The 25,242-nt window shown below is 45.5% G+C and overlaps 1 protein-coding gene across 4 annotated transcripts in view; it reads left to right on the top strand.

Annotated features, from left to right (window-relative positions):
* Positions 1-25,242, top strand: part of MID1 (midline 1) — a 338,332-nt gene that overhangs the window by 185,082 nt on the left and 128,008 nt on the right. The window contains exon 1 of one of the 4 annotated variants that reach the window (XM_032330087.1): positions 564-1,283. The exons of the other annotated variants lie outside the window; for them this stretch is intronic. The gene's annotated coding sequence lies outside the window, so the exon portion shown is untranslated. Of the gene's footprint in view, positions 1-563; positions 1,284-25,242 lie in introns of those variants that run through there. 4 annotated transcript variants of the gene reach the window in all.

The raw sequence follows: 25,242 nt of genomic DNA, 5'->3' as shown, positions 1-25,242 counted from the left end.
GGCCAGCCGGTCCCTGCTAGTAAGTTCCCCAGATCAGCTCTGTTGGTATGGTGAGTCGTAGTGAGAGGTAGATACTTACCTTAGAAACGGTCTTCTCAAAAAAAAAAAAAAAAAAAAAAAAAGAAAGAAAGAAAGAAAGAAACTGTCTTCTCCAAGAAACGTCAGTGTTTCTTTTTTTAAAAAATATTTTATTTATTTGACAGAAATCACAACTAGGCAGAGAGGCAGGCAGAGAGAGAGGAGGAAGCAGGCTCCCCGCCCAGCAGAGAGCCCGATGTGGGGCTCGATTCCAGGACCCTGGGATCATGACCTGAGCTGAAGGCAGAGGCTTTAACCCACTGAGCCACCCAGGCGCCCCGTTTCTTTTTCTAATAACAGTATTATCTGAAATTATGCCTTGGGCCCTTAACAGATAAAGATTCTTGGTCTTTTGTTGCGTTTCACCAGATTCGCGTGCAAGTTCCCATCCAGATTTGGTTTTTGTTGTTGTTGTTGTTTGTTTTTAGACTGGCTGGACGGTTCATCTATATGGAAATGAAGTGGGCGGGGCCTCCTCCCAAGGTGTTCTGCCTAACAATTAGGTCTCCTCCCCCACTCCCCCACCCCGGCTACGCCAAAGCAGGACTTCGGGGCCAGATACCCTTTTCAAAAAGATGGTCCGGTCCTGAATGGTGCACTCCCTTGGCTGAAATAATCGTGCGCCTTCCAAAGGATTTCGTGCTTTTGGGGCGCTCCTAAAAGGCAAAGGCTTTGAGGCCCGAAGCTAGTTAGTCAGGCTCTGAGCAGACCCGGAGCAGCGAGATAAGAATAGACCTAACTCATCCTTTACTTTGGGAGCTTTCGCCGTGCTTCCAGCTGCTTCCAGCCATTTAAATCCCGAAAGCTCTGTAATCCTCGCGGAGGCAGCCTTCCTGGCTCCCAGGACCCACCCCTTCCTCCTGATTGGCGGGGCTCCTCCGGGGCCCAAGCCAGCCACCTACGACGTCTCTGAGACCCGATTTGAAATAAGAGCCAGGCGGTCCTCGCTTCCCGGAGCCCGACTTTTCATAGGCTGGGGAAGAAAAGCTTGAGAAACTTGACATTGTCTTGGGCAGAGTGCGTGTAGCAACAGATCAAAGAAAAAGGAAGAAAACGTGCTCTTTGCTGCCTGTGGATCTCACTGAGTTGCTTTTGTCTGGCGGGCTTCTGTTGGGTTTGCTGTTTCCCCTCTGAAGACCGCGGCGTGGGCTTCGAGGCAGCTCGCTCCCTGCCGGATGGGTCATGGAATTCTAAACATGAGGCAGGTAAGCTCGGGGGGCTGCCCGGGCGGGCGGCGAGGACGGGCGCAGCCTGGGGCCCCCTGCGATGGTGCTCCGGAGAGCTCGCTGGCTTAGCAGATGCCGGTCCGGGTCCGTCCATTGGGCGTGAAGGCGGGGCTGCATTTTCCTAAGGGAACCGAAGAAGCCGATTTTCCGAGCCCCCCCCCCCCACAACCACTCTTCTACCCCCTCCCCGCTTTGCCTCTAATGGTGATTGGTGATGTCAGCCAGTCATTGTAAAGGGCTTAAAAGCGGTTTGTGGAATATGTAAATCAATTCCAGTTTGCGCTCGCTGGAATGTATTGAGCGGAATCCCTCCCAAGCTTTTAGCCCCTCTCCTACGCTTCGGATTAGAATAAAGATAACTGAATATCCTGAAAAAGAATTACACGGGGCGTCTTATCTCATTTTGGCTTCCCATTCTGAGCACTTAACTGTGTTTATGGCTGAGAAGGCGGAACCAGCCTGAAGTGAGCACAGACAGTCCTTCCAGAAAAATGCAGATTGGTTTTTCTGTTCTAGCACTTTGGAAACCGTGTTGCTTCTGGACGTGAGATGGCAACCCTGAAGCGGGGAGTTAAGAAAGGCTCGGGGTTACTTAAAATGAGTCTTTGAAAGGAATTCTAAACCGGCAGCTTCTTCCGTGGCTTTGGGGCAGAATGATACAATTCCTATCAGCCCAGACAGAGGTTTATAGCTTTACCAGTAAGAAAAGGAAAAGAAAAAAGTGGGTGTGCGCAGCCAAGAAAAGGGTGCGATTTACAACTTATTCAAACTTTGGGAAGACTCTCATGTCAATATGTAAATATCAAGATCACTACTCATAGAAAGGGAAGACAAGATTGGAAAAACATGCTGGGAGGCTGGCAAGGGCGGAGAATTACCAGAGGAGTGTTAATTGCTTTTGCCAGCTCCTGATAAATCTGGGTGGGAAAAGTTAGCATCTGCATTACCACCAGAAAACCTCTTCACTTTTTTTTTTTCCTAAGTGGGTTCAGCACACGCCACCCGGAGCACTTTGTGGGAGGTGATTTGCATAGGAAGCAAACTTTCCCTTTGAGGGCCAGGGTGAGGGGTTTAGAACTTTCTGTCCATTTCCTGCCACCTCGGGAGGTGGTGCAGACCGCCCCCCCGACTCCGCTACACAGCGGACAGGCGCCAAGACCCTCTGTCGCTTACTCCCTAAGCAAGCACGGTTGGCAAGTTGCAGTGAGTACCGAAAAGCGGATTTAGACAAGCAAGTGCCGTGTGTTTTCAATGAATTGCCCTTGCCTTGCTGAGCACTGCCGTGCCGAGGCTGAGCTGCTTTCAGTTCCCCAAACCCACAACCCACCCCATGCTTTTTAACACCGAGCAGTCAGATGGGGTGGGGTAAAGGAGCAAGAAGCCCAAATGGAAAGGATCTAAAAGGAAAAAGAGGGAGTGCAAAACAATTTTGACAAAGGTCCTTAGCTGGAACAAAGAAGTCATTTGATCCTGTGCGGGGCCACCTGTCCTCTCCTTACTGGGGTCTGAGCTCAGTTTTCAGAATCCCTGTTCCCACACAGTCCCTGTGGAACGGTGGCACTCCCCGTGCCCGATGCCAAGAGGCATGCTGTCTGGCTTGGCACGATTTCCCCCGTGCCTGGCGCGTCGTGGCATTCGTGTAAATTGGAATTGAGCCTGGTATTGAAGTTTTAAGGGTATGCATGTAATAACTCCTTTGTCATTTAGTGAATGAGCGACTTTTTAATCCTCTGACTACGTGTGCCTCATCATTTTTTGGCCTGTTCCAAGGGTGGGGGGGGAGGAGTGGGATGCTGCGGGGGTGGGCGGACGGAAGGAGAGAAGGGGGAAGTCCTTGCTCCTCCAAAGAATCGGGGGCAGTCCAGCGTTTCAAGCGTCTCACACATTGTTCCGCAGCAGCTGTGGTGGGGCGAGGTGGTGGAGTTTGGTGTGGATAAAGCCTAACTTTATTTGAGTTTCTCTTGGGGCAGACTGCTGCGTCCCTGCCTGGGTAAATCACACCCACCAGCCAGTCGGCCAGCCCAGCCGGGCCACCCCAGCCTAGGAGCCCCAGCCAGATTCGCAGCGTTAACTATCCAATAGGTCCGTGTGTCATCAGCTCGGCCATGAAATCCAATCTCTTGGCTGAGGAGTGATCCGTCCCCGGGGCTGCACAGTGTGGAACAATGGTGTGGCAGCGCGGAGACCCCTGCCTCGTCCTAGGTATAGCAGGGGGCCGGGAGTCGCCAGCAGAACGAGAAAGCTGCCTGCCTGGAGATGAGATTCAGAGCGGTTTGGCTTTCTGCCAGGGTGGCAGGAAAAAAAAAACCGCATAGAAGGTTAATATTATTTGAGGATTCCTAAGGTCACGCTGCGTGAGAACAAAAGAAAAGTGTAAACCTGATTGGCCTTTATCAGGAAGTAATTTCAAAGCGTGTGCCAATCTTTCTCCGCACTCTGATCCTAAATGGGAAACTTTCCTGAAACTTCCTTGAGAAGGAATTTGCTGTGTTCCCAGGCGAGAGGAAAGGCATGGCCACCTGTTGTGGCGGCCCCAGCTAGAAACAGCAGGTCGGCCTGTTCCTTCTGCAGCTCTCCTCCACACACAGCGCCTGCTCATTGTCCCTGCCCGAGGGAAGAGCAGATGATAATTTCTGGAGCTAGAAAGGAAAAAAAAACCCTCCTCCAGACAAAACTGCCCACCAGACCGAGCTTGCGTTTTTGATATCCTGATGACTTTCCGAAGCGCTCCAAGAGAAGAAGGCGCACGCTGTGATCTCTGGTGGGCTAAAGCAGATCGCCGCCTTTTGCCTTAGAACGTGGAGGGGAAGCAGGAGGTCGCTAGCCTGTGCGGTCGGCACCTGCTCGGTTCTTGCCTGGTGCTGTTAGCGTGCTGTTACAGGGAAGCTGCGACTGGCCTGTTCTGCATTCTTCAGATTGGAATTAAAATGCCCAAGGACATCTGGTTTAGTAATGAACATCTTTGTATTCATCTTTCCTTGGAGGATTAGAAAGTCCTTTCCCAACACGATCTATTTATTCTCTGTCACATCCCCAGGAGAGAACGAGGCGGCAGTTTGATCCTCATTGAACAAATGAGGAGGTGACAGCAGAGAATGGCCAAGTATAAAGATGTGTAGCCGATTAGGAGTGGTTCTGAGGATGAGTCCTACCCACTGCGAAAGGCAGGCTACTGGGGCGCACGGGGGGCTTGGAATTCGAGGTGCTGGAGCCTAAAACGGGACTCGCCTACAGCATCGTTTTTTCTTACGGCTCTGTAAGCATCACGTAGTGTCCCGAGTATGTTTGATGGTTTCCTTCATTTGAAAGTCAAGCCTCTAAAAGTTGAAAAGGCATTTCTGTTCTCATTTGTCCCAACACGGAGATAGAAGGATACTGGAACTAACCAGAATTTAAAATATGTATCTGAGAAATGTTCCCTTTCAACAGCTGTTTCAAGTTTTTGCATGTGGTTTGGAGGTCGGTTTGGAGGTCCCGTGTCTTCAACACCCCGTCGAGATGTTCCTGCCTTCCCGGCTATCTCTCCTTTACAGGGAATGTTAGAATCCTAAGACTTGCTGTCAGATTAAAGATTCTTATTGGTCGTTTTGAAACATTCAGGTTGACTTTTCCTTGCCATTCGTTATGACATGCGTTCGTAGTTTGCTTGGCTGTGGACCGTGTAGGCTGTGGGCAAATCCTTTAATTGGTGGGTACATGTTATCCGCAGACATTCCAGTGAGTTTTAAGGCCAAGTGTGTATGTGGATGTCTCCTGGCTTTGATCCCTTGTGTGGTAAATCGACATCCAAGGTAGCTATGGCAACCTGCTCTGCGCGGTGTTTCGTGAAAGGGGGGGATTGGGTCACTGGACAAAGAGTGATTTGTTTGATTAGAAGAAGGTGGGGCTGATCAGGGCATTTTTTTAACCCGCATGCTCTGAGGACCCCAGTTCATCCAAATCATTCGGGTTTTTCTCCGTAGGCAGGAAGAATCCATGGTTTGCCACGACCAAAGTATTTTGCAAATGAAATAGAAATGTTTTTCAGTCAGATGGTGGCCACTTCCAAAAATCAACTTACAAAACGAAAGGGAAAGCCAACGTATGATCAGTATCCCTGTTACACTTAGTATGAATGTTCCCATTTTCAGAACTTGGTGGGGTTTTAAAAAAGAAAGACCGTAGTCCGCTCAGGCGGTGTGCATTTCAGTTAGCCACCTGCAGAGGTCGGGCTTGAAGTGTCGATGATGGAAGTCCTGGCCACCGCGGCTGGGAGCTGATCCGAGGCTCGGAGAATTGCTCTGCTTACTTGGAACAATTAGGTAGCGATTCTTTAATCTTCTGACCAAAGCCACAATGGAAATGAGTTCATTCAAGGAAGAGAATATCAAGTATGCTGTGATTAAAGAAAGGGCTAGAAAGCCAGGTCAAACAGGAATCTAATCTCCCATTTAGATATGGGACAGTTTTATCAACATGATTCTTTCCGGGTCATTATCAATTCCTTTTATTCCACATGAAATTCATCTGGGGGGGGGGTTTGTTCTAGAAGGTTGATTGCCTAGTTTTATGAGGGACCCTTCGGCATCCACAAGACTCCCCCCTCCACCTCCTGGAGGAAAATATCCCTTTGACATAAATTAGAATGGTTAATGGCCTCCAGAAAGTCAGGTGGTGGTAAAGAGGTCAATAAATTGAGGCACTGAAAAAAAAAAATGTTTAGAGAGGACTTTCCTAAAATAACACAACACAAAGCAAACACACAAACAAAACTAAGAACTTACCTGCTTTGTGCTATAAGAAAAGTTTTGGCTAAAAAAGGCCAAAAAAAAAAAAAAGGAAGATGAAGGTTTCATATGCAGTCAGCTGTTTATGATGAGTAGAGTACATTATTCAAGGGCATTTGCTGAGTACATACAGAATTAATGTATCCAGTAGTCCGTTCATTTAAGCTACTTTAAATGGTTATTATATGCCTTTTTGAGCTACAGACATGATTTTAATATGATCCCTTGCCCTCCAAGGACTTTTGATCTGATGTATAGCTTATTATTTCTGTAGCTCAATGTAGGTTATAATAATAAGTACATTTATATGCATAAAATAAGTACTTTTATAATGTTATTATAAATAATAAGTATATTACATATAATATACTTATAATAAGTACATTTGTATACTTATAATAAGTACATTTGTATACTTATAATAAGTGCATTTGTATGGATAAAAATCTGCTTGATAATTTGGTAGCCAAAGCTTTTTTGACCTTAGGAGACTTGACAAATGGTTTGTATTTGTGAAGTTTAGTTCATTTGTAGCCGTATATCATTTGTAGAAAGTTATAAGTTCCTAGTCAAAACACATTTAACATAATTATTAAGTAGTAACTTAACCAGTTTTTATCTTTTTTTAAAGAAGGTCTTTCTTTTCTTTTCTTTTTAAAAGGTTTTATTTATTTATTTGACAGACAGAGGTCACAAGTAGGCAGAGAGGCAGGCAGAGAGAGAGGAGGAAACAGGCTCCCTGCGGAACAGAGAGCCCGATGCGGGGCTCGATCCCAGGACCCTGGGATCACGACCTGAGCCGAAGGCAGAGGCTCAAACCTCTGAGCCACCCAGGCCCCCCAGGTCTTTCTTTTCTTTATTTAAGACTGTATTTATTTGATAGCGTGCATGCGAGCATACAAGCAGAGGGAGCACCTGAGGGAGAGGGGGAAGCAGGCTCCCCGCGGAGCAGAGAGCCCGATGCGGGGCTCGATTCCAGGACCCTGAGATCATGACCTGGGCCAAAGGCAGACACTTAACCACTGAGCCACCCAGGCGCCCCCTCACCAATTTTTATCAATAGAGAAAAATAATTCCAAGGCAGTCCCCAGTCCAGGAAGGCTTTGTGTTCTAAGAGTTTGGTTGTTTGAAACCCCGAAGGTTCTCCAGTGAGAAATGATTCCATTTCTAGAACTCGCTGTCTTAAAAAAAATAACCAGTCAGATTCAGTTCTGAGTTTTGAGGACATGCCTCCATGTTACACAGGATGGAACGCAGAAGGAGAACGAGTTACCGTACTTTGGCTAATGGGCCCCTCTTCGCAATATTTGAAGTAGGAAAAGTTTAGTTGAGTCTGCAGCTTTCTTTCTACAACCTTCTGATACCTTCTAGCTCCCACTGGGACTCCCTGTCCAAATACAGTGAATTGAGTTTCTGTAAGTGCCCAGTTTCCCTCCTGTCCTACCCCACCGCCAAAACACACTCCTGCTTCATCTAGACAATGGTCTTGGCCAGGTGTTGGGGGAGAAGCAATATGGTGAGCTAAGGCTCATGCCTTAGCCCTTCGAACCTCAGGATGAATCTTAACTTGGAGAAAGAGTAGGTGATAGAGCCCGGAGCCGCAAAAATCAGGATTGCCCTTTCCGGGACAACGTTTGTGGGCAAGCTCATGGCTTTGGCAGATGGGACTTGCTGGTGTGTCCACCTGTGGGTCCGACCTCTTCACTTGTTCTTTTCTCGGCGTCCTGCCTGAACTTGGGGACTCACTGAGGTCTTTGTGGGTGACAACCAAGAAAGCACAGGGGGCCAAGTGAGGGGAATGATGGTTCTTGTGGGTTTAGGTTGTTTGTAAGGATTCTCTTCGTAAGCTAAACGCTGTCTACTGGATTAGAAGAAATGGAAAGAAAGAAGTGGGAGCTTCCTCTTACCCACACAAGTATTGGAAATGGTGCGTACATTTCCAGTTCATCATTTGCCTGCCTGTCTTGGGACTGAGTTGTTCAAGACCAAGAGTTACAGGCGCCCGGGTGGCTCAGTGGGTTAAGCCTCTGCCTTCGGCTCAGGTCATGATCTCAGGGTCCCGGGATCGAGCCCCCCATCAAGCTCTCTGCTCAGCAGGAAGCCTCCTTCCCCCTTCTCTCTGCCTGACTCTTTGCCTACTTGTGATCATTCTCTTTTGCTGTCAAATAAATAAATAATTTTTTTTAAAAAGAAAGAAACCAAGAGTTACATCTTAATTATCTTGAAATCCCCGAGCCCAAGCACAGTGCCTGACACACAAGAAGAACCATTACCTATTTTATGGGTACATGCTACATGAATTTTTAGCAGGAAAGAGCATCTTCCAAGGGAGCATTTTCAAGAGGAAGAAAGGGCGTTAGAAGGATTGGGGAACAGCAAGGACTGAATAGATAGACATCAGAGAAAAATCAAAGGAAGTTGCAGTTGTTTGACCGCCCATGCGGTTGTGTTCTGGGTGAGGACAGGGCCTGGAACGTGGCAGGCGGCTTAGCTTCTACCCTCCGTCGTGGGGCTACAGAACCAGTTACGAAACGGGATGTGTCCTCCGATAGCGCAAAGCCTAGAAGCAACGATGGACTCTGCTCCTTGCCCTCATGGAGCCCAACCCGGTGTGTTCGGCCCTTGGCCCATGTGCAGCTGGTTTCTTTTGCCAGGTGAGTGGTGTGCCCAAGGTCACTCAGCGACTGGGAGAATGCTTCTGAGAGGAGACGGCAGCCTTCCGCCCCGTTCTGCGCATATGGCGGCCACATTTTCTCTACGAGATTCAAGACATATGCTGGACAAAGCATTTTCACTGCTTCTGGGTGTGACAGCCTGAGAGTTACAGTTAAAATGATGGAATCGAAGTTTCTGAGACACTTACTGGTTTACGGAGACAGCGGGACGAATACATTTTCAAAGGGCCCATTCAGTAGGCTGTGTTGTCTGTCGCATGTCAAGTGGTGGAGTGTGGCTTCAGTTGTACGTGTTTTGAAGTGGCCTTTCCCCAGATAATTCAGAGGAAGGGAGCTGTGTGTGGACAAGGGCAATCTGTTGAATGCCCTGCTCACTTGCCAATAACTAGATGAATGGCCAGATGAAGAAACAGAGATGGAAGACATCCCCAAATGTTAGAAAACTACATGTTTAGGAGACAGCAAGAGTACTGGTTAAAAGTGTAGCATGTGTGGGTTGAAATTTTCACTCAGAGGGATGCTTTACCCTCCATCAGGGAGCAAAGGTATGAGCAAGTTTACTTCTAGAGCCTGAGTCTTCTTGACTCCCCATCTTACTGCCTTTTGACTATACTACAAGCCATCTGGTAAGATAAAATTTGGATGTTTGGGGGTCACAGTCTAATGTAATGAGCCAATAAATGCCAAGACAGTTCCAGAAGGTCGATGGTTTCTGGTGAGTCAAGAATCAGGAAGGATTGTATCCCCTTTAGGAGCAAATACCGTCCAAAAAATCCAAATGCTCACATAGCCCTATCTTTGGAGTTTGTGCTACTTTTGTCTGCATAGTCTTTGCTGTGATTTTCGATAAGTGTGAACATGGCAGAGAGTAAAAACCTTAAGAGGATTATGTTTACACAGAAGAGAGTTGTGGGAGTGAAGGGAGTCCTTTTCTCTGCGAATTAATCAGGGGTGTTTTCTGGAAATAGTATAGGAGAATGCCATGGAACAAATAGAAGGGCGGGGCAAGCAGAATACAAAAATTAGCTACTCATGGAGGGACTTGGTGGAGGTTTTTTGTTTCAAGAGGATTTCTAGAGGGATAGGATGCTGCCGCCCTTTCTGCATCACTCTGCATGAGAGAAGGAATAGAAATCATGATGACTGAATGAGAGAAATTTCTCAGTGGAGAAGAACGTGATAGGAGACTATTAAATATGAATATTTACTGACCAGTGCGTCTCAGCCTGGAGAAGACACTTGCTGAATATTTTTAACATTTCCCCTTTTTAACATTTTAGCTGTCAGAATGGAATAGTTCACATGTAAACTACATTGTTTTGGTTTAACTAACAAAGAATGATAAGACACGAATCGTTTGTGACAGCACCGAACATTGATAACAGAAGACATTAATGCCTGCAGACACAGCCTACATGGTAAAATTCTGGGAGCAAAAATGCTTATTATGTTAGGCCAACGTGCTTTGACCTAGTTTTGCTTTTCTGCTTGGAAATTATGTCAGCATTAGTTACATCATCCCCGCGGATGAGCAATTTCACATTCTTGTTTATTTCAGCGTCGCTTTATTCGTTTTGTAGATTTAGTTCTGACCTCCAAGAAGCCAAACTAATCCTCATTGACTTGCACTTTCCTTTTGAAATGACTCTTCTGCATGATAAAGAGAGAATTTCGTGTATTAGCCAAACAACCCAAGATGCTTTCTTCAAAGACACTCATTTCTCCTTGATCGGGGAGCCACTGCCCTCTCCAAAGGCCAGGCAGTTTTCTGCTGATGAGAATTAGTCTCCCCTTCTTTGTTGTTTGGGGATGGAATAGATTACTGTGCCTAAGACTGCCATAGTTGAATAACAAAAACTTTGCAGAAGACAAAGTACTCCATAGGACGTTTCCCAGCCCATCATCCTAAAGTTTGCTTTCTTTATCCAGTAGAACTGGTCTGGTGTATTTTTCCTACTTAACATTTTTATGGGATAATTTTCAAAATGAATTATTTCCTCTGTTGATTTCAAACACATTTTTTTCCCTGCCATTTAATACTTTATATCACTAGGGGAAAGAACCACTTAATTCTTTCATACATTTATGAATTCAAATCTTCAAAGAGTGTGAGTTCTTCCAGTGATCAACTTAAATCAAATTTACAAGTATAATTTGCTACCAAAAGACCTTGAACGGTTTTTGGTGCACATGTTTTGGCATTCCTTATTAACAAGTGTAATCAGGCAAAAGCGCACAAGAATATGTATTTGTGGTTCCCCTTCAAAAAGCTACCAACGTATGCTCTTGTTTTCTAATTAAATCCCTTCGTTGTTAGCTCCTCTGCAAATCCTGTCTGAATGCAGAAAATCCAAGAAGGGAGTGTCCCCTTCAAAGCACTACCAAACCAACTGAATTTTAACCAGGTAAACTGCTGATCAGCTGTGGATCATTTAAAGAAGCAGTCTGAAAGTCACTGGCCTAGGCCCAAGTCCTGACTGTGATCCCGGGGTGGGGGCTGGAGGGGGCCCTTTAAACGGTGTTTGAAACCCTCAACTCAGAGTATTAGAGTATCTGTCTTATCCTTATGTTAATTTAAATCCTAGCATCTTGAAGAAAAACTTTGTTAGAGGACTTCTGAGGGCCCTAAGGGTCATAGAAACATTGTCAGGATTCCTGAGCTGCCCAAAGATGGGAAGTACGCTGTCAACTGATAGAGAGATCCTTTTCTTGGGTTTGGTGGCAGACTCCCACCAATTATTCTGATTCTCGTAGGCAGACCCGACTGTATTTCCCTCATCTTACATAAACCGAGGCCTTTCCCATACACTGCTTGCACCCTTTTATCCCCCGCTTTATCCTGGAGAGCCTTCCATAACCGTGCACAGAGCTTCCCTCCTTTTCTTGAACACCTGTGCTGACTTCCATCTTGACAATGTACCATAATTTATTTGACCCTTCCCTTACTGATCCCGTGGGTTATAGCCAGCCTTTTGCTATTAAAGCGCTGTGCCTAGAAAAGCCTTGAACATTGATCAGTTTGTGGGGGGCAGGTGTGTCTATATTCTAAATCCCCAGAAGTGGGATTGCTGGGTCAAAGGGTGCATGCAGTTTCTGATTTTGATGAATAAGTAAAATTGCCTCCCCAGTGTGTGCGAGCTTGCCCGAGAGAGCGAGCGCAGGTGCAACTTCTGCCTCGTTGGCTACTTGACACGGGAGAAGAGGTGTCGCCGTGTAGCTTTCCCTCTCTTTTCTGGGTGATGGGGAGTGTCTTTGCGCGCACGCAGTGTCTGTTCCCAGCCTTCATTTTGAACTGTTCTTGATACTCATTTTTTAGCCCTCTGTCTTTATAATAGCCATTCACCGGAGGGCTGTATCTTGTCGACGGTCCCCGAGTATGTTGGCAGTCATCCGAAGTCGCTAGTTCCTCACGGTTTTCTATGAAGGGAAGTAGAGCTGGATTCACGGCAGATCCTCGTGCCGGACTCCAGACTTCGGGGCCCGTGTGTCGCTCCGTCTTCTGCTCTCTAGCCGGCAACGTCAAGTGCGTGAGCTTTATGAAACACAAATGACCCCCAAAGTGTTGAAAGCTTGCTACTGCAGCTCTAATTCTGGGAGAATGCTCATGGTGCTAGTAGGTCGGTTTGTTGGAATTACGACCATTTTCCAAGGAAGTAAGAGGTTCCACTCAAGACCTTGGAGACATCTTTGAGACAGTCGTTTCCACTTTCCCTCTGAAATACCAGATGTCGGGGCACATCGATTGTAAGAGCGGTTTTTAAATTTCTGCCCCTTGGGATGGTTCTGTGTCCACCTTCGTGAAGACTGGGGCTTTATGATCAACACCAGCCAGAGGAGAACCGTCGCACGGGTCTGAGGTTTCACCGTATGCTCTTTGTTTTAATAAGGAAAACCCTTTGGTGCTTAGTAAATATGTATAGCACTTTCTTCCATCGTATGGCAATGATCTGGCTACTTAGTCATGATTGCACTAGCCTCCCCCGTAAAATGGAAATCGTAGTCACAGTGCGTGTCTTACTGCGTGATGGTGAAGGTTAAGTGAGTTAGTATTTGTCTCTCGCTTAGAATAATACCTCATCCAGAGTAAACACTCTGTGTGTGTTAAATAAGTTAGAGAGGGTGGTTGTCAAGAATTGTGAAGGGGTCTGAGGCTTTGCCCTGTCTGCTAGCGCACAGGTCAGCCTGCCGCTGTTTTCTTGGGTGTCGGCAGAAGACACTGAGACTCTGGGGTCAGAGACAAAGGTCTTTAATCGCTCAGGGCACAGCAAGCAGCATGAGCTTCAGGTTCACATTTGTTCTCCTTGCCAGCCCCAAGTCCCACAGGGTAGCCCAGAGCAGCCCCGCTGGGTGCGGAGCAGGTGGTGGACTTGCCCTGCGGGTGTGGATCCTGAGCTGAGCGAACCCGAGTCTCTTAAAATGGACAGTGAGGACAGCGCCCTGTTGCTCTCTGGGGAGACACGGCCTTCATTTTCCAAGACGGCTCCCTAGACAAAAAAGGTAGCCTGAAACAAAGACCCTCGGTGCCTCTGCTCATAAGATGCGTGAGGTGCGAGGAAGGGCTCCACGGAGAATCTCCCCCAGTGCGGTAGTCCAGGGAAGTGTGTTCTTGCACCTTTGCTCCTCGGAACCCGAAGACTTGCGCAGCGATGCGTGGGGTGGAAGGAAAGGGAGCCAGAGCCGTCCTGCAGGTCCCTGCCATTCCAACAAGAAAAGCTCAGGTGTTTACATCTGGTTTTCTGCTCGTCCAAAAATATTGGGCTTCTGATTAGGATTTCATTTGAACAAAAGCATCTTAAAAAAAATTGAGGGGATGTCTGCCTGGCTCAGTGGGTTAAAGCCTCTGCCTTCAGCTCAGGTCATGGTCTCAGGGTCCTGGGATCGAGCCCCGCATCGGGCTCTCTGCTCAGCTGGAGCCTGCTTCCCCCTCTCTCTGCCTGCCTCTCTGCCTCCTTGTGATCTCTGTCTGTCAAGTAAATAAATAAAATCTTTAAAAAAAATTGAAAACACCAGCTCTCATACAATGATGTTTGACATCATTTTGACAGGGATGAAACTACTGTTTAGTTGAGAGAATCACTCCAGGTGGTCTTGGAGACCCTGGAGTGCGGACCCCAGTGCGGGATTCTTGCTAAGCTGACTTAGCAGGATTCTCACTAGCATTGGGCTGTACAGGCCCAGCAAGGATAGAGGCCAAGGTTGAGGCCTAGTGAAGAGGCGGAGTGCGGGAGGCTGACTAAAGTTTGATTAAAGAAGGAGTATCCGTCATATACCATAATCCAGGAAAGCATTCTTCTTCATCTGTTTTATTCTTTACAGGGTTTCCGTGATTTTACAGTATCACACACCTTCTCTTTAAAAAAGTACTCTGAACTGAAATTACGGTTATACTCGTGTTCATGTGTTTATGTCCTTCAGGCCAAAACAAAGTGACCAAGCAGAGGAGTAAATACAAAAGATGGAGTCGGTGAAGGATGTATTTTGGGGGTGCACGCGTTTGCCCTTACTGAGAGCTAAGTACTCTAACTTGACCATGGCCAACCTACAGCTGTGAATGTGGCCATTTGGATGCTCTTGTTTCCCAGGGCTCTGTAAGTGCGGAAATGTGTGTGTGTGTGTGTGTGTGTGTGTGTATGTGTGAGGGTTTTTTTCTAAAGCTTTTATTTACTTACTTGAGAAAGCGAGAGAGAGTGAGTGAGCAGGGGAAGGACAGGGAGAAGCAGACCCCCCGCTAAGCAGGGAGCCCAGCGTAGGGCTCGATCCCAGGACCCTGAGATCACAACCTGAGCTGAAGGCAGATGCTTAACATCTGAGCCACCCAGGTACCTTTAGAAATGCGGTTTTTAAAAAAATTCTATTTTGAAATAATTATAGGTCCTCAGGCATTTGCAGAAGAGTGTACAAGGAGGTCCCATGTACCCTTCATCCACCCCTGTCCCCCCCATCCTTAACCCCTGGCAACCAGTAGTCTGTTCTCCGTATCTATAATTTTGTCACTTTAAGACTATCATATAGGGGCGCCTGGGTGGCTCAGTGGGTTAAGCCGCTGCCTTCGGCTCAGGTCATGATCTCAGGGTCCTGGGATCGAGTCCCGCATCGGGCTCTCTGCTCAGCAGGGAGCCTGCTTCCCTCTCTCTCTCTCTCTGCCTGCCTTTCCATCTACTTGTGATTTCTCTCTGTCAAATAAATAAATAAAATCTTAAAAAAAAAAGACTATCATATAAATGTAGTCATAGAATATGTGACCTTTTGAGATTGGCATTTTTTACTCTGCATTATTGTCTAGAGGTTCACCCAAGCTGAATTGTGTGGATTTCTGGTTTGATCTTTTTCTTCACCGGGTAGTATTCCATGATGTGGCTGTATCTCAGTTTAACCGTGTACCTGTTGAAGGATTTTTGGGTTGTTTCCAGTCTGGGGCTCTTACAATAAATTTGCTCTACGGGTATAGTGAATAAATTCGCTATATCGGTATACGGGATTTTGTGTGACCCTAAATGTCCATTTCTGTGTGATGGGAAGTGTGGTTACTGGGTCATGTGCTAAGTGAGTTTTGTACTGCGCGGCCAGACAGCTTCCCAGTGTGGCCGAACCACCGTGGCGGTCCCACTGGTGATGTGTCAGTGGTTCAGGCTCCCTGCGTTGGTGGTGGTCCTGTTTTTATTTTGGCCATTCTGGCAGGTGTGCAGTGGTATCTCATTCATACTGGTTTCTGAAACGTGAAGAAATATTTCATAATGCAATGTGGCTGTATTCGGTACCTCTCCGGTAAAACTCTCGCACCCCCATGGGCTCGTCTCGGCTGAATTGTCCATGTTCCCCGTGCTTGCGGGCTCTTTAGTTGTGCTCTGGCTCAAACGCTGAGAAGCAATAAAGGAGCAGTGTTGTGTAAAATAGGTCCTTCGATGTTAGATTGGCCTTCGATTTATACTCTGAGAACCCCAGGATTGATACTTCCTCAAGACACCACAGATCCGTACTTTAACCTGTATTCACTTCAGGGAGTAGACACGTTTGATACCAGGAAGAATTGCCGACTATTTAAACATCCTTTCTCTTCCCCCAAACATGGTAGCCTTGCTTTTGCATTTGCGTGAGTTCCATAGAGGCATGACTCAGCTCCGTCGTCGGGATGTGCCCAGGTGGGAATGTTCCCCAACACCCGGTGTAGGTTTTTCCAGGTCAGGCTTTCTTGGCCTTGGCACTATTGACGCTTGTGGTTGGGTGGTTCTTTGTGGGGCGCTGCTGTGCCTCAGTAGGACGGCGAGCAGCCTCCCTGGCTTCCACCCACTAGGGGCCGGTGGCCAACCCTGCACCCGCCCAAGATCTGACAACCCAAAGTGTCTCCAGACATGCCAAGTGTCCACTCCCTTGCGGGAGCAAAATACCACCCCGCCGCCCACCCTGAGAATCACTGGTCTGGGGAGATGAGAAGGAGCATGTCAGCCTTCAGGGTAGCTCACCGGGCTGCGCACGCGCGTCACTTCTGATAAGTACCGATGTCGTTCATTTCACTTCTGCACCTGATGGCTGAAAATTAGTGGTTAGTGGAGAGAGATAGCAGCCCTTGTTTCTTACAGAGCTTATATGAATCGAACACAGCTAATTAAAAACAAAACTTCACACAAGCGTGGTTTTATTTTATTTTGTATTGATAATTGGTCACTTAGTGTTAGCGTGATTATTTCAACAGATATATGATTACATAAATAATAAAATATCTTTATAAAATGAAGTATATCTGTATGTATATACATAGAGAGTTTCATAAAGAAATTGGCGCAATCCTGGATATTCCTCTGATTTAACTCGCTTCACTGAATTCTCTAATGGTAGAGGTTTTAAGACATTTAAAGAACTCCAAAACAGGCAAGAGAAAATATAGTCGGTTTTTAAAATTTAAATTACTTGGTAAAAATCATTACTTTATCATGTAAAATACCACATTTTTAACCTTAAATTATATTTACGGGGTTAAAAATAATATGTCTTTTTTTAAAGATTTCATTTATTTACTTGACAGACAGAGATCCCAAGTAGGCAGAGAGGCAGGCAGAGAGAGAGAGGGGGAAGCAGGCTCCCCGCTGAGCAGAGAGCCCAACGCGGGGCTTGATCCCAGGACCCCGGGATCATGACCCGAGCCGAAGGCAGAGACTTTAACCCACTGAGCCACCCAGGTGCCCCCAAAATAATATGTTTTATATTTATTATTTTTAACACATAAATGTATCTTTCTATTTAGAATTAAAAGAGGGTGAAAATAATTATTGTTTGAAATATTATAAGTAGCATCTTCTTATTGCTTTAAGAATTAAAATATGGATTTTATATTTACATGGCAATTACAGATTACCAGAGAGAATAACCCGTAATCTCACCTAAAAATTACATATTACTGTATCAGTTGTACAATTTAAATTCCACTTTTATTTGTCACCCTTTCCTTGTTTTTATTAGCAGCATAATGCAAATTATTACAGTGAGCTCAACAATTTGGACAATAGTTATCATTAATTCACAGCCATTATGGCCTTGCCTGTAAATTATGCCGTTGAGTGGTATTGTTCCACAAGTCCCCCCGGGAATGCTGAGCCGATGCAGAGTGAAGTCTTCTTTCTGAGAACAGAGATTTATAAAGTGCCTGGAGGTATCGCTGTTTCTAGATGAAGGTGTGTCCTGAAGTGTTTTTGTTCTTTTCTATGCTTCTGTGATCCCAGCACGCTAAACTCAAGTGACACTTAAATACCGCAAAGGCTCTTGGGAGCGTATGAGTTTTAATAAGACAGTTTGCCAAGAAAAAAAGAAATAGACCGAGATACAGTTCGACTCCCCAGATAATAGAATAACATTTGTAAATTATTCGTTTCATTATGACAAATAATACTCAAAAATACTTGAAAATGCTTGAGTCTGTTTAAAAAGGGCACAAAAGGATTTGTAGATTATGTTGAGAAAAGGCTTTGGAGAATGAAATATTGTATCTGTATGACCCAAGAGAACGATCTTCCTTTGTTCATAGGATTATGTAGAGGAGTTTTTGCTTCTTTTTTTTATCATTAATTCACAGCCATTTTTTTTTTATTTAGATTTAAAAAAAATTTATTTGACAGATAGAGATCACAAGTAGGCAGAGAGACAGGCAGAGAGGAGGAAGCAGGCTCCCTGCTGAGCAGAGAGCCTGATGCAAGGCTGGATCCCAGGACGCTGGGATCATGACCTGAGCCAAAGGCAGAGGCTTTAACCCACTGAGCCACCCAGGCGCCTCAAGAAGTTTTTGCTTCTAATATGAGAATACACATTTCTTCATAGACTAAAATCACCCTTCTTGTAGGAGATGATTCTGGTTTTCGTGATTTAATATTCTTCCAGAAAGTCCATCCCAGGTTATAGCATGATAACTTCATTTAAGAACTGCCTTCTGGGGCGCCTGGGTGGCTCAGTTGGTTAAGCATCTGCTTTGGCTCAGGTCATGATCCCCGGGTTCTGGGATCGAGTCCCGCATCGAGCTCCCTGCTTGTTGGGCAGTCCGCTTCTCCCTTTCCCTCTCCCCTTCGCTCTGCTCATGCTCTCTCTCTCTCTCTCTTAAGTAAATAAATAATCTTTAAAAGAAAAATAAGATCTGTCTTCTAGGAACATCACACACTTTTGTGTTATTTGCACAGCTCTTACGAGCCAAGCAAGAGGCTCATTTATTTTTGGAGTTTTATAGCAAAGGGGCGCTAGATCTCCCAATAACTTACCTTTAATTTCCAGTATTGCCTGACAAAGCTCTCCTTTAAAGATACAATGAATATTGTCAACCTGGTCCCCACTTGTGCTCATCTTTGCCTTCCTGTATCCCTTCCTATGCAAGGGACTGATGAAGTGGCCTTTTAGGGTTACGGTATCTTAACACAAATTGACACTGATCTGCGGAGGGTATAATAGCAGCTGAACATTCCCTGAAATCCATAAAATGTCAGTAAAGGAAGAAAGACTTCAATTTTTTGGCAGTTCTTTTAAAGCAGTTCTTTGAATGAGTCCTCAAAACCCGTATAGTGGAGGGTCTGAATTGTCCTCAGTGCCTCGCACAAAACTTATTTACTGAGCTGGTAAATGTATGGATTACTGAATTAATTAACGGAAAGCAAACTTTTTAAATGTAACATATTGGTTATTTGGGATAAAATGTGATCTCCACATAATAGAACATCATCATGAGAGCTTTAGGGATTTTCAAATACTCTAGCTGCTACTCGTCTCATTGGAGCTCCTGAAGTTGTAACATGATAAGAAACCAATATTCCAGGGGCGCCTGGCTGGCTCAGTCGTTAAGCCTCTGCCTTCAATTCAGGTCATAATCGCAGGGTCCTGGGATCCAGCCCTGTATCAGGCTCCCTACTCAGCAGGGAGCCTGCTTCTCCCTTTCTCACTCTGCCTGCTTGTGTTCCTTCTCTCACCGTGTCTCCCTCTGTCAAATAAATAAGTAAAACATTAAAAAAATTTGTCAGTCTTAAAAGTGTTTCTAGTAGGGGTGCCTGGGTGGCTCAGTGGGTTAAGCCTCTGCCTTAGGCTCAGGTCTCAGGGTCCTGGGATCCAGCCCCGCATCAGGCTCTCTGCTCAACGGGGAGCCTGCTTCACCCCCACCACGCCTGTGTCTCTGCCTACTTGTGATCTCTATCAAATAAATAAATGAAATTAAAAAAAACTATTTGTAGTAAAGACAATTAATGTTTTTCCCCTTCTAAAAGCACTTCAAATTGTATAATAGTTTTGAGGTTTTTTACTTTGAAACAGTGTAATTTTAAGAAATGTAATGTCATTTCAAGAAGTGAAGAGTATTTCTCATTAGTTCCAGCCTAAAGCAATAGAGTGCTGCAAGATTTTAATAAATTATTGTGTTCTTCATAATTAATGTCAAGGTAGAGTCCTCCTTATGGTTCATGATTTTCTTGTAAAAAACACATACCACCTGCCTTGTGTTTTTAAATTTCAGATTTTCTCCTGGAGCTCTTGTCTAGTGATCATGTTGAGAACTATATATATTTTTAAAAAGAACCTATATATAAAGATTAAGTATTTATCCTTCACATGATAGATATGACTACATAGCTTCTCTTTTTTGTTCCAAAAGACTAATTTTGGCCTTTTGCCCAAATTAACAAAAGGATATAATATTAAATATCTGAGCAGGTTAAAAATCTCTAACACTTACCTATAAATGTTAACTAATGCTTCCTTTCTGTTTGCTAAATCGCTACATAAATGCTTTAAAAATTATGTTGCCGTTGAGACATCATTGTCATCACTTTTTTTTTTTTAAAGATTTTATTTATTTATTTGACAGCGAGAAACACAGCGAGAGCGGGAACACAAGCAGGGGGAGCGGGAGAGGGAGAAGCAGGCGTCCCGCTGAGCAGGGAGCCCGATGCAGGCCTCGATCCCAGGACCCTGGGATCATGACCTGAGCTGAAGGCAGACGCTTAATGACTGAGCCACCCAGGCGCCCCATCATCATCACTTTCAAAAGCACCCCAGTCTTTGGGGCTGAGCCATCATGATGGTTTTAAACTTAACATCCCCTCCAGCTGGATTCCTTACCCACCGCCCTTAGCACAGATTTTCCATCCCTGGCAGTTAAAGGTCTTGGGTTCATTTCTTTGCACCTCGTCCTGTTTGAATTCCTATAATGTCACCAGCACTCCTGGAATGCTAGCCCAGCAGGGGAGGGCATTCGCCGAGACCCCTTGCCATCTGGGGCCATCGTTCGCAGGTGCGGTTTGTCCTCACATGAAATCTGTCTCCCTGTTGCTTTTAGCCGTGTTTGGCCCCCTCTGCACAGCACAGAACACGTGCACTTACTCCGTTCTCTGACAGCACTTCAAAGACAAAGCTACTAGGGCCTTCTGGGGGCATTTTTCCAGGTTAAATATGCCCAGATGTGTTTGATTTGGTCTCTATCCTTCAGGATCAAGCAATGTTAGTAAGTACAAATGTCCAACAGTTAAATGGTCTGTCCGTCGGAGAGACTCGCCTGATAGGAGGGAAGAGATACCATTCGGCTTCTAATACCCAGTGATCTTAAAGCCACTGTTTTAAACTCTCGCTGCTTGGTTTATACAGACTTTGCCGAGCAGCCCGCTTCTGGAATGGAAATTCTGAGTCTTTGCTAGTGAGCGAGTGTTAACAGGATGGCGGGCATCTAGGAACTGAGGGAAAAAGAAGTCATTCACGGACAAGGTTTGAAGTTTGTTCTTTTGCTTGTCTGATATTTGACGGATATTCGTCATATCTTGGCGTGTGTGTGGGACTCAGCGTGATAGTCAAAGGAGTCCGAGGTGGAAGACAGGAAAATTGAGGGCGGCTGAGTGGGGAGAAAAGGGACGAGGAATCAGGAGCTTTCTTCAGGTATCTGGAGAGCTGAAGGCACCTGAAATTATTTTGAACATCTTAAGAAATGACATCATTTTTACAGAAGAGGCGAAAACCCTGGAAAATACATACAGTGTGTTGGCAAGGAGATGTTCAGCGGTTGACAGATCAAGCCAGTATCTCGTGAAAAGTAAGGTCATGAAGAGCGAGATCTGGCAGTCAGGCCCGCCTCGCTGCCTGCGTGGCACAGCCCTGGGCAGGTATCAGCTGCTCATTTCTTGCGTCAGTGACAGAGTGGGCTTCTGGTGGCAGAGCCGTGCGCTGAACGGCATCGCCGAGACTCGCGGGCTTCCCTGTGGACCGAGAGAATGGTTTGTGGGCTATTTTTATCATTTGGAAAAACTCAAAGGAAATTATAGTCATTACTTTGAAATGATTATTTTCATCAGATACTTTAAAAAAAAAAGATTTATTTATGTATTTATTTGGTGGGGGAGAGAGAGAGAGGGAGCATAAGCAGGGGCAGAGGCCGGGGGAGAAACAAAGTCCCTGACGAGCAGGGAGCCCGATATGGGACTCAATCCCAGAACCCTGGGATCTTGAGCTGAGCCGAAGGCAGATGCTTGAATGACTGGGCCACCCAGGTGCCCCTCATCGGATACTTCTAAACCTGGAGATTTGTGAAGTTAAAAACGAAGAGATTTTTTAAAAAACATTGAGAGAAGCCAGTCATAAAGGGGCACATATTGTGTGGTCTATTTATGTGAAAGGTCCAGAATAAACACATTTCACTGAGACAAAGTAGATTAGTGTTTGCCAGGGGTCAGGAGGAAGAGAGAATGGGGAGTGACTGCTGATGGGTACAGGGTTTCTTTGGTTGGGGGTGGCGGTGATGAGAATGTTCTGGAATGTTGGAGTGATGATGGTGGCACATGTCTGTGAATACAAGTTTTTTTTTTTTTTTTTTTTTAAGATATTATTTATTTATTTGACAGAGATCACAAGTAGGCAGAGAGGCAGGCAGAGAGAGAGGAGGAAGCAGGTTCCATGCTGAGCAGAGAACCCGATGCGGGGCTCGATCCCAGGACCCTGAGATCATGACCTGAGCAGTGGCTTAACCCACTGAGCCACCCAGGCGCCCCTGTGAATACAAGTTAAACACTTTAACTGGTTGAGTTCTTGGTGTATAAATTATATTTTAGAAAAACTGATTTTAAAAATGATAATTATAGCACCCAGCCTTAAAAAAAAAAGAAAAGAAGTCCTTCAAAGTTAAAAGGTCGGGAACCACTTGCTAATTATTTTGTAAATTTTATCCCAGATTAAAATTTTTTTTAAAGAATTTATTTATTTGACAGAGAGAGATCACAAGTAGGCAGAGAGGCAGACATAGAGGGGGGGAAGCAGGCTCCCTGCCGAGCAGAGAGCCTGACGCGGGGCTCGATCCCAGAACCTCGAGATCATGACCTGAGCCGGAGGCAGAGGCTTAACCCACTGAGCCACCCAGGTGCCCCTTATCCCAGATTCAAATACCCCTATTGCATCTCTCTAAAGGGAGCCAGCAGAATATTCCCACAAGCATAGCGAATGGAGGTGGGGTTTGCTATTGGTTACATCCCTCTTTCTTCAACCCAATAATTGGGGAAAAGTGTGTGTGTGTGTGTGGGTGTGTGTGTAAGTGGCAGTAACAGGGCAGTGTGCAGAGCTAGATCATGAGAATTCCAAGATCTGTGGACACCCCAGCACTCAGGGGGTGGAGTTTAAGCCGTTTGCACCCATCTCATACCATATGTAGCGAGGTCAGGGATCAGCAAACTTGCTTATAAAGACCAGATAATAAGTATTTTAGGTTTTTCAGGCCACCCAGTCTCTGTCAACATGACTCAGCTCAGCCATAAGCAGTAGGTAGAAATGACCGGACACCGACATTTAAATTTCATGTAATTTTCACATGTCACAAAATAGTGTCCTTCTGATTTGTTCCCCCTCCCACCACTTCAAAGTATAAAAACCATTTATAACTTGTGGGTCACATAAAGCAGGCAGAGGGCTGTAGTTTGCCGATCCCAGCTCTGGGCTGATGGTTTAGAAAGCTAGTGGGCCTGCCCGAAGTTGGTTGTAAAGCATGTTAAATTCCTTACCCCAGAGGACGACATGAAGCATCCATTTATGCTGTGTGATGTTTAAAGGCCTGGCTATTGAGAGACTAAACTGTGCCAGTCCGCTTTTTAGCAAATTCTGCAAGATCAGCTAATAGGATCTTTTCTTAAGAGTATTTAGAGTATAATAATGCTACCTTGTGTGGTTTTGAGATTTTTATTTTTAGGCCAAGGAACCTAGGTATATCTTGAACAGAGGCCATTAAGAGGTCTGCCAAGGCTATGGATTTAAAGCCCTGGGAATTCTCCATTGCCCCTAGCTGCTGTGTTTTAACAGCAAAGTTATACATTTTCACATTTTTAAAAAACTATCGACAATGCTGCCTTATGTTTTATCTGAATTTGACACACTTCCAGAGAGAAGATCTCTAATTTGATTGATGAGTGCATCCAGTGTCACTTTCATGACAACTCATTTACAGAAAGAAAAGCTGTTCAGCAAGGGTGTCTCTTAGATCTGGAAGGAAATGTCCCCAATGTTCCAGTGCAAGAGGGAGAAGTTGCTGTTAGATGACTTGCACCGGATGTGGTGGCTAGGACTTTCCGGGTAATGAACCGGAAATGCAAAAGGAAGAAAACGGTTTGAAATACATTGGCCATTTTATAACACACTTCGGGGACTTATTTTCTGATTTTAGTGGAAGCCAGAAGTTGAAGAACATGGAGATTTGGCAGACGTCTGACCCAATGACCCTGACCCCCAAACATAACCTTTAGTTCTGTAACGGAAGTATTTAGATCTATTAAGGGTTTTTTTTTTTAAGATTTTATTTTATTATTTGACAGAGAGAGCGAGAGCGCACAAACGCTGGAAGAGGGGAGCTGGGGAGAGTAGAAGGAGAGGGAGAAGCAGGCTCTCTGCCAAGCAGGGAGCCGCATGCAGGGCTCGGTCTCAGGACCCGAGCTGCGATCATGACCCGAGCTGAAGGCAGACGCTCAACCAACTGAGCCAATATTCATTTGGATCATAAATAAGAGAATTCAAGAAAGAAAAACGTGGAGCTCACCACAGTTTTCAGCATAAACCTCAGTCTGGAACTGATTTTGGGGTGCACGGCTAAGTGCCCACCGAGGTCATGGCACGGGGGCTCTGTCCCCGGGGGACTTAGGCTTTAGTCACCTTTACAGAAAAACCAATAGGAATATCTTTACAGGTGTGGCAACTGCCGAACTTTCTTCCTTAAACGCTTTCCTTCTCCTTGACCAGAGTAGAGAATACGGACAGCATCGGTGTCGAATGATTGTCTCTGAGTCACACAGACTCCGTTTGTCCAGGCTAAAGTCTGCGTTGGGAAAGTTAACTGTGGCTTTCCTCTTGTGATAATAGAAGAGATAAAGAGATAATTTACAAAGCTCCCTCCTGAAAAGTTGAAAGCGTTTTATGCAAACTGTTAACCGAATTCTCCCAGTGACCTTTACACTGTGGGCAGACTCCAGTTTCTGGGATCTGGGATTTTTTCACCAGTTTTATTCCTACTTGCCACTCTCTGAGGGAAATAGGAGGACCGCTCTTTTCTGAATGAGGACAAGGGGGCCTAGAGAGCTGTGCCGGAGAAGATAAAATACTGGGAAGGCTTCAAGTTCAGCTCCGTCTGATGCCTAATTCTCTCCCTTCGCTTGGCACCTTCGCATATGACCTCGCGATCACCGCTTCTGTTTTCCCTGCAGAAGAGTTAGGAAAATTAAGGCGTGGAAGAGTTTAAGTATTTATTTGTATTATTTGTATATATATTTCGTATTATTCGTATATATATTTCGTTTCCCCGTATTTCCTTCTGTGATCCTTTGATCGGCCCATTATAGCTAAATGAAGGCCCCGCGGACCGCGAGACGCCGACACAACATGCGGAGTTGTCGGCAGGTAGGAGAAAATCCGAGTGAGACGCATCAGCTGCAGAAGCTGTGAAGCACCAAGTGAACCAGGTTCAAGTGAACCAAGTGAACCGAGAACTTGATCATTAAGTGAAAGGTGATGAAAGTCCTCCTGAGG

The sequence above is a fragment of the Mustela erminea genome, chromosome X, assembly GCF_009829155.1.
Source record: "Mustela erminea isolate mMusErm1 chromosome X, mMusErm1.Pri, whole genome shotgun sequence".
NCBI classification, from domain to species: domain Eukaryota; kingdom Metazoa; phylum Chordata; class Mammalia; order Carnivora; family Mustelidae; genus Mustela; species Mustela erminea.
The sequence above is the reverse complement of the archived record's forward strand: the minus strand, read 5'-3'. Positions and strand labels throughout refer to the sequence as shown.